We start from the raw sequence: 7,007 nt of genomic DNA on the forward strand, positions 1-7,007 counted from the left end.
CTATTTAGCTAATTGATATTTTATCTAGTTACTTTGGGTTTATGTACCTTTCATAAAATTAAAAATACAAAAAAGTACCTTATTTTTATCTTAATATAATCTTGAAAATAAAAAAAATAGTTTAATATTTTAAGATAGTTTAATTTAATTAATTAGAATTAGTTTTTGCATTGTGTAGTATTTTTATCTTATCTTAAAGGGAGTTAACTAAGGTTTTGGACCACAATCTTAAGAGTCTTAGAGCCCAATTTTAGGACACAATTCGGACCTAGCCCATAATACCTAAGCCCATACCCGCTAACCTAAAGACCCCTTCATCTCCCCATTTTATACGAACCCTAGAGAACCCCCCCATGTACAGCTGTTTCTACCTTTCTTCAACTAAAAAGAGAACCAGCAGCTCTCACGGACTCCATTCTAAAAACTTCAGCCACGCCCATCATCTTCTATGAGCTGCCATCCTAACTACCCCAAAAAAAGCACAAAAAATCCCAACTGAGAAGCAGCCCAAACAACCACGATCAGCTATTTCCGGAACCACCTCTAAACCTTCCTTCAAATCGCCCAAATATCACCAAAAACTAGCTAGAATTTCTAGCTAAAAAATGCAACAACACAGCCTCGAGAAAGCTGTAAAACCATCTCTAAACAACGTGAAAACCGCAGCTCAAACCGTTGCCATTTTTGCCGAGGAACACTCCAAAATCCTCCATTAATCCCTTAAAGCTCAAACCGTTGCCATATTTGTCTTATGGACTCGTAGAGGAAATATTTGAGGTCAATTTTCATCTATTTCTATATTAAGGTTAAATATTGGTGCTATGTACTGATGTGTTCTCTATTGTGTGATGTGTATGCATGATGCATATGCATACAAAGTGTATAAAACTTGAAGAAAAAGCTAATTAACTGGCTAATGCTGCTCTAAAATGATTTTTACATCTATTATTTGGTAGATCGTAATAAATGAACTGATAAATCATATATGGACAATACGTTCCATCAAAGGTCCTTTGTATTCGTTGGTTTATTTATTTTAAGATTATAATTTGCTGCCAGTATGTTTCTTACAAGGTTAGCAGCAAAACCTTTTCTATTTCTTGATAGAAAACTGTTTAGAGCATGCTAAATGATGGTTTGGTTGTTGTGTTTGATAGAAAACTCTGTTATAGATAAAATTGCTACCATTGTTATCTTGAGTTTGAATTTAGACCATAATGAATTGTTGACTATTTTAGCATAACTTAGCCAAATTAGGTTGTCCTTTTTCTTGTAATTAGCTTTTCAATACAAGCTGGCGAGAATAGGATTTAATTTACTAGCTTTGTTCTTGCGTAGGTGGAAAATTATAGATTCCTTTATGTAACGATTCGACTAGTCATTTTGAGCATTTGCACTTCACTTGCCAGTTCTCGGGCATGACTAGCCACGTATGATGTATTATGATCTATGTAAATCGTCGGTTTTGGTTTTCAGGACAATCAAAATAGATTTGGAAGAACCATTCTCAGCTTGAAGCTTTAAATTTGAAAGGTTTGACCAAGTTTTGAATTTTTAGTATTCGATCTCAGATTTGGATTTCTATGATTTGGTTAGCTCCGTTAGGTGATTTTGGACTTGGGAGGGCGTCCGGAATGTATTTTGGAGGTCTGTGATAGATTTAGGTTCGAATTGACGAAATTGGAAATTTGCCGTTTTCCGGTCAGTAGTGGAAATTTTGATATCAGGGTCGGAATGGAATTCCAGAAATTGAAGTAGGTCCATTGTGCCATTTGTGACGTGTATGCATATTTTCAGGTCATTCGGACGAGGTTTGATAGACCTTTTGATCTAATTCGGAATTCAGATGTTTTGGAATTCTTGGCTTGAATCCGAGAGTGATTCGATATTTTGATATTGTTTTGAGTGTTATGAAGGTTGAAACAAGTTTGAATGATGTTATGGGGTGTGTTGGCATATTTGGTCGGGTCCCATGAGGCTCAGATAAGTTTTGGAAGAGTTTTTGGAAGATTTTTGTCGTTTTGGGCATAATCATGTAATGATCCAAAGGTCTGTTTTTAGTTCTAGAGATCGAAGTTTGATTTCGGGACTTCCGAAATTTTGATAATGAATTATCGGAGTGATTTGGAAAGTTTGGTCTAATTTCATCAAGTCACGATTGGGTTTTTGATGCGAAACATAAGTTAATTGTTTATCGAGCAAAATGGGTATCGCACTGTGCAAATGAGCTCTGAATTGAGTTTCGATTGAAGGGCTATGTTTGTACTATTATTTGTAAATCATAGTAACAAGAATCATCGAATTTCGAGTTCGTATGGTGTAGTTAGAGCCTTTTTAGTGAAAATAAATATTGCTGGTGCAGCAGGATCTGGTGTGCAACTTTAGCGACCAGATTTGGCACTTTTTAGTGATGGAATGGGGTTTTTAGCAACTAGAATCGTGTTTTATTGAGATGTCTTGTTTTTTTAGCTCATTCCCACATTTTTGGACGAAAAAAACGCAGCTTGGGGCGATTTTTGAGCGAGAAATCATGGGAAATCTTGAGGTAAGTCACTTGTGATCATTTCTACTCTATAATATTGAATTATCATCGAATAATCCGACTAGATTACATGTTTTTGAGGTTTAAATTGGGATTTGGACCTAGAGATTTGAAAATAAGATTTGAAGATTTGGAGGCCGAATTGTTATCAGAATTTAGTATTTTTGTTATGGTTGGACTCGTGGTTGAATGGGTTGTCGGATTTTTTATTTTTTATCGGATTCCGAGACGTGGGCCCGGGGATCAGGTTTGGCTAATTTCAGAATATTTTATATAATTTGATAATTTTTGCTTGGGCTTTGTTCCTATAGTGTATGTTGATGATAATATATTCATTTTAGTTAGATATGGAGCATTTGGAACCCGATTCAAGAGGCAAAGGTATCGCGGGCTAGAGTTTGGATCAGTTTGAGGTAAGTAATGATTATAAATGTTGTCTTGAGAGTATGAAACCCCGGATTTCACATCATTGTGCTACTTTGAGGTGATGCACACGCTAGATGACGAGCGTGGGGTCGTGCACCATTGGGGATTGTGACTTAGTCCGTCCCGTATGACTGTTAAGTCGCGTATTTGATTGCAACCTATTTGATATCATTGTGTTTTGGAAATTATTACCATATTTTTGGCTGAATGCCATATTTGGGCTTCGTGCCAACTGTTTTGGACCCTTAGGGGATTTTTACTATTATTCCTCACTATTTTTACTTTATATTTGTACTCAGTCATGCTATATTGTACTATTTTCATAACTCAGCCATATTTACTCGTTTTTATATTTTAAATGATATTTTGGGGCTGAGCATCATGTGTTTACTGTTGTCCGAGTGTCTTGTGATGTTTCTAATTGAGCGAGGCTGAGGGCCGGTGTTGTGAGGATATTATGGGACCGGGTTGCACGCTACAACAGGTTGTTATTGATTCATGATATTGTGAGGCCGAGGGCCTGATTGATTTATGCCACGAGGTGGCTTGTTGTTATGAGGCCGAATGCCTATTTAATTATTCCACGAGATGGCTTGTTATTGCGCTTGGGCTATAAAGAGACCTCCCGGAGTTTGTACACCCCCAATGAGCGCGGGTACTCAGTGTGAGTGATATGATGTAGCCCGAGGGGCTATTGTTGTTTCATATTGTTGCCCGAGGGGCTGTTCTTGATCCATGTTTGGCCCGAGGAGCGGTTTTTGATTCATGTTATGCCCTAAGTACTGATTATGAGTGATTGTGAGGTAGCCTGAGGGGCTGGTTCTTTTGATATTATGCCCGAGGGGTGGTTTATGATACATATTTTGCCCGAGGGACTGTTCACGTTTTTATCAATTTTACTCACTATTTTATCACTCGTTTGAAACTGTTGAAAGTTGTTTTAAATGGTTTTACGAAAACTAAGCTTGATTTATTAAGTAAATGATTTTTGTACTATTTTGGAAATGTACTGCATTTGTTGTAGCGTTATGTCGTGGCATACGTGTTTTCTTACTGCTCAGCTTTCATTTACTTTTATTACTTATTAAGTTGGCGTATTCACATTACTCCGTACACCCTGTGTGCAGATTCAAGTATTTCTGAACCCGATAGCGATGTTGATTGCTCAGTGGCAGAGTCATTGGAGTTAGCAAGGTAGATGTCCGATGTTCACAGCCCTGCTCTTCTCCCTCTTGTCTTCCTTAGACTGTTTTTAGTATATTTTCAGACTCTTCGTTGTATTCAAGCCTTAGCAGATGCTCTTAACTTGTGACACCCCGATGTTGGGCTTGTGTTTTTATTCGTCACTGTTCATTTAGACTTACTTTATGAGATTATTGATTAATTAATGGCTTAAAAATGACTTTCACTGAATAATGGTTGATTCAGGAATTTTGTTGGCTGACCTAGTTTCACGATAAGCGTCATCACGACCGGGTCGATTTTAGTGTCGTGACACTTTGACTTCTATTCTCTAATTAATTTCATGTTTCATATTGAAATATTTGTAATGTAGGGAAACTTTGGATAACGAGGAGGGTTCTTGTAGTGTTATTTTAAGGAATAAATAGAAAAAAATTTGATGGTGCTTTATTGGTTCAATATCTAAATTGTGTATAAATCGAAATGATTTTGACACTTCCTTACTGTTCCTTTTGATCAAAACATAAAGAAATTTGATATTTCCTTATTGGTTCCTTTGAATAATTGCTAGTATGCTTTAGGCGCGACTTAATCTATCATCGTGATTGTGTACATATTCGCGTGACATATTTACGATTTTTAAAATAAATCGAGGTATGCGTTCGCGCAACTTCGGTCAAACTTTCTTAATAATAATAAAGCGTAATTAATTGTGGACATGTAAGCGGGACATGATTCTTGACACATCAAACAAAATGAGTACACGTACGCGTGACTCGTTTTAAGATAATTCCTTAATTACGAATAATCGAGTAATTAAAAGCGGTAAGAGGTAAAAATGTACATATATTCTTCAAATAAGTAATTAGATAATTTAATTGAGTTAGGTATGATTAAAGCGACCGTGCTAAAACCACGGAACCCGGTATGCCTAACACCTTCTCCCGGGTTAATAGAATTCCTTACCCGGATTTCTGTGTTTTGCAGATTGTAAAACAGAGTCAAACTTCCTCGATTCGGGATTTTAAACCGGTGACTTGGGACACCATAAATTATCCCAAGTGGCGACTCTGAATTTGAATATATAATCTCATTTCGTTTATTGTCACTTTAATTGGAAAAACTCTCATATACCCCCTTTCGGGTTAAATAGGAGGTGTGACATCGACCATAATCCCTTGCTAATCAACCTTATTCCTAGAAATGTGAATCATAGTAGTAAACCCTTTAGGTTGAAAATTATTTGGTGTAGACACTACAATTTTATTAACATTGTTAATCATTGTTGGAATGGTAATGACCTTGTTACTACTCAATACTCTTTTAAGGATGTGGTCATTAAGTGAAAAAATGATACGTTTGGAGACATTTTTAAAAAGAAAAAGAGGATCCTAGCTAGACTAAATTTTATCCAGTCTTCCTCTTCTTTCCAAAGTAGTCTCTTATTACAAGAATTAGAATCTAAATTACAACTTGAGTATAATAATATTCTAAAAAATGGAGCATGATTTCTAGAACTTCGATATAGAATCAATTGGCTCAATGAGGGTGATGCTAACACCAAATATTACCATATAATGGCTTCTAACCGTAAACGTCGTAATGCTATAATGTACTTCACCAATGATAATGGGGACTGGATTTCGGATCCCAAACAAATCCTAGACCATACTCTTTTTTTTTTATGGAGGCCTTTAAGACATCCAAAACTATCACCCATAAAAATGCAATCTTGAGTGATCCCTTACGCCATAAGAAAGTCAAGTGCTAATTATCCTTGATAAGCCCTTATCTAACATGGAAATTACCAAGGCCATTTTTTCTTTTAATCCATTCAAAGCTTCTGGTCCAGATGGAATATATCTTTTTTTTCAGAAATATTGGCACATTATTGGTGATTGTGTTATTAATTATTGTCACAAGATTTTCAATACTCAATCCCTACCAAGTGGTATCAATAAGACTTTTATTTGTCTCATACCAAAATTCCCTAATGCTAATAATCTTAAAAACTTCATACTTATTGGTCTTTGTAATACGTTTTACAAAATTATCACTAAGATGATTGTATACTGTAAAATCGGAGGATCCAATTTCTCGTCATTAGGGGCTTCGGGAAGTCATATCGAAATATCGAGGCTGTGGGGTTGCAGTCGAGTTCTCTTCCTCGATTCTCATTTATGCTCGACCCAATGACGATGCCGAGGATGGGGAACTCCCAAGGTGAGCAGATAGCGCCGACAGAAAATGGTATCATGTCTAGCCGTCCCATCTCCGTATCTTTGCAATTAATGCATTCTGTACTATGTTGTATCCCCCCCTCCTATATAAAGGGGATCCTCACCACTTTGTAAGGGGCTGTTGTTGCTCCAATCATTCTACATAAGATCAATAACATCTTTCTCTCTCTCTCTCTCTCTCTCTCTTCTCTCTAACGTATTTTCTCGACGCTATTGCTTACCACTTTCATATTTGTTCTTCATTCATTGCTTGTTATTGGCCATATAGAGCCTCCCTTGATTATATTCTAACTGTTAGTCCTTTCCCGGTTACCCCCGAGAGCTCGAGCCCGAGCCCAGGAATCGACCTCGAGGATTTTCATCGGTTATCCCGAGGCCCGGACAGCTAACTCGTCTGTTTGATTGTAACGCTATTTTAGCTCGTATTTCACCTTTTATCTTCATGTATCTAGCATCAACTACTCTAACAACTAGCATAAAATAGATCATGTATTTTTAGAGTCCCATCAACAAATTTAATTGTTACTACCATTTTTACGGTGAATAATTTGACGCCCACCATGGGGCTCAAAATAATAGTGATTATTTTCTTGCTGGTTTTGTTACACAACAAAAGT

General features: G+C 36.6%; 1 long non-coding RNA gene across 1 annotated transcript; it reads left to right on the top strand.

Annotated features, from left to right (window-relative positions):
* The first annotated feature begins 207 nt into the window (after window positions 1–207).
* LOC142182708 (uncharacterized) lies at window positions 208–4,537 on the top strand. The gene is made up of 3 exons (XR_012711680.1): window positions 208–777; window positions 1,477–2,955; window positions 4,096–4,537. It is a non-coding gene; the product is annotated as an uncharacterized LOC142182708 (long non-coding RNA).
* The last annotated feature ends 2,470 nt before the right edge of the window (window positions 4,538–7,007 follow it).

Source organism: Nicotiana tabacum, chromosome 7, assembly GCF_000715075.1.
Source record: "Nicotiana tabacum cultivar K326 chromosome 7, ASM71507v2, whole genome shotgun sequence".
NCBI classification, from domain to species: Eukaryota; Viridiplantae; Streptophyta; class Magnoliopsida; order Solanales; family Solanaceae; genus Nicotiana; species Nicotiana tabacum.